At 39.7% G+C, this 3,020-nt stretch overlaps 1 non-coding gene across 1 annotated transcript; it reads right to left on the reverse strand.

The window, feature by feature from the left end:
* Positions 1-2,393: 2,393 nt before the first annotated feature.
* On the reverse strand, positions 2,394-2,500 carry LOC145625916 (small nucleolar RNA R71). Its single transcript, XR_014110809.1, has one exon. It is a non-coding gene; the product is annotated as a small nucleolar RNA R71 (small nucleolar RNA).
* Positions 2,501-3,020: the final 520 nt, after the last annotated feature.

Genomic DNA, 3,020 nt, shown 5'->3' on the forward strand with positions numbered 1-3,020 from the left:
TAATTCTCCTGGCAGCCAAATTCGGTACCCAACTTCTCCAATCTCTTCTACCCAACCCCATAGCACCGAGGCTATTGTTGGGCAGAATAGTTCCCAGGTGGACTGTGGGCCTGTTCAATCAGCCACAACCCCCTTGGGAGCTACCCACACTCTCGGCCCACATGCTACCAACCCACAAAATCACAACCCACAGCCACCCCCTCCTTCTATTGTCACACGAAGCAAAAATGGAATTGTTAAGCCAAACCCGAAATAAAAAAATTTCAATAATATGGTTTCTAATGTTACGAAATCTATTCTCCCTCGTAACCCCATTTCTGCTTTACGTGACCCGATTTGGAAAATGGCTATGGATGATGAATTTAATGCTCTTATTAATAATAAGACGTTTGGAGTTGGTGCCCCGTCCGCCTGATGTTAATGTTATTCGTTCTATGTGGATATTTACTCATAAAGTGAAATCAGACGGTTCTTTTGAGAGGCATAAAGCCCGTCTTGTAGGTGATGGCAAAACACAACAGGTTGGCATTGATTCTAGTGACGCAGAAATTCCTTCAAATTTAGAATCAGAGATGACGACCCAAAAGAAACTTAGTGACTACTCGCAGCCGAAGCTCACAGATTTCCCGCACCTTACTGACAAGGTAAAGTCGTATCCCCAAATCAAAAGTAATTCCTAAATCCTCTAACTAATGTAGATAGGGAAGTAGGGTCGAATCCACAGAGAAACGAGTCTTTCTATTCCTAATTAACTAATATAATCTAGATTATGAAGTAACCAATATATAAATTGGAATAATAAACTAAACTACGGAGATAAAGAATAAGGAGAAAACAATATATAAAAGGATCTAGGGCATAGGTTCACCAATAAATAATATTCCAGGGTAAAATATAATAATATTCATCAATGCATACATTAATCAGATTATAAAGGGCTTTCGCTACGTATTATAATCACACAATTAATTTACCGGTATTAAATCTCATCTTTCGAATCTCGACTTAACCATTTATAAATTAACCTGCCTATTGGAACTAGACCTAAACATCAATTCTCATCTGTCGAATCTCGAATCAATATTGTCAAACTAATGCATAAAAGATCGGGCCTAATCTAGTCACAGAGCATTAAATCAATCAATAGGAAATTAATCTAGCATTGACAATTAACAACAATAAATTACCCCTTCATATTATTTATGGATCCCCATAAACCCTAGAAATAAAACTACTCACACATAATAGGAATTAAACTAATCAAAGCAATAAAACAAGACATGATAAAAGGAATAAAATAAACAACTAAGATTAAGGGAAGAGAAATCGTTACCAAAATAAATATGGAATTAAGAATAGATTAAGAACAAAAGTATAAGAGAGATAATTAATCTAAAAGCTAAGTAGAGAGAGAAAATCTAAGAAAATAACTAAGAGAGAGTAAAGGAAGAGAGAGAGTATAGTCGTTTTACGGAGAAGTATTTATACTCCGTACAAATCCTGAACTAAAACAAACTTAAACGTCGAAATTAACTCCTAATAATAACTCGCGCCCGATCGGGCGAGGCATCGCCCGATCGGGCGCGCCTTTTTGCTCATCAGATAAATGTCTCGCGCCCGGCCGGGCGCGTCATCGTGCGCCGACCTTTGCTTCTCTCGCCCGGCCGGGCGCGCCTCAGGGCGCTAGCCTCTTTGGCCGGGCGACTCTCTTGGGCCACTATTTGGACTACGATTGGGCTCCAATTCTTCGGGCCAATCTGGGTTTCCTCTTCGGGTCTTGAATACTCGGTCCAAATGCTCCGATATCACATATACTGAGCCCTTAATCACCGGTTCGATGGCTCTAACCGGCCCTGGGCTATAAAATCTAGTCGTGCTTCTCCAGTGCTCGTATTTTCTCTATAATATCTCGGGAAAATGCTCCAAAAGTGCAAATCCCTGCAAAAGTCAACCAAATCTACGAAAACACTAGAAAACACCAATTAGTAATAAAAGTTGCTCTAAAGAGCCAAAAACACTACTAATTATGACCAAGGGACGGGGGTAAAACACTATATAAAATAGACACATCACTTACTCCCACTCTGGCTCTAGATGGAGTTCAATTTGAGATGAAGCCCCAATTTATCACTATGATAGAGAGGAAGCAATTCAGTGGAGCTAAGTGTGAAGATCCTAATCTTCACATCGCAGATTTCTGCCAGTATTGTAATACCATTATACAAGCCGGGGTCACGTAGGACCAAATCAGGGAGATTCTTTTTCCCTTTTCATTATGTGGCAAAGCTAAATTATGGTTTAATGGTTTGAATTAAAATGCACTTGGTATTACTGACTGGGAAACTCTTGCTTTGAATTTCTATAATAAATATTATCCTGCAGAGAGAACAGCGGTACTAAGGAGTGCTATTCAGAATTTCGCTCAAGAGGCCGACGAAACGCTATATGAGGCTTGGGAGCGGTTCAAGGATTTACAGAGTGAATGCCCCCACCACAATCTAGCACAATGGCAATTGATCCAAGCTATCTACAATGGACTTGGAAATTCTTCCAAATCAGTTCTAGATTCTACAGCTAGTGGGAGATTCATGAATTTAAATGTGGATGATGCAGGACAGGTTATCGAAGACATGGCAATACACAATTCCCAATACGGGAATCCGAGAGGGTTTGCAAATAAAGGAAAACATAATGTCGATTCCGTATCCTTTTTGCAAGCTTAATTAACGTCTATTTGTCAAAAATTAGATAATCTTACTGCTACTCCTAACTCTGTAGCTAATGTTTCTGTTGTTGATAACAATGAAGATTTTTGTGAAAATTGTGGAATTGTAGGGCATTGGGAGCAAGATTGTAGGAGTTCCATGGAACAAGTTAATGCCTTTCAAACCTATAGGCAGAACAACCCATATTCCAACTCTTATAATGCCGGTTACCGGAACCATCCATATCTTTCATACCGGAGTACCAATGTACAAAACCCTCCACCTCCACAACAACCACAAAAGCAACCCCCACCA

Source organism: Chenopodium album, chromosome 3 (genome assembly GCF_948465745.1).
Source record: "Chenopodium album chromosome 3, dcCheAlbu1.1, whole genome shotgun sequence".
Classification (NCBI taxonomy): domain Eukaryota; kingdom Viridiplantae; phylum Streptophyta; class Magnoliopsida; order Caryophyllales; family Amaranthaceae; genus Chenopodium; species Chenopodium album.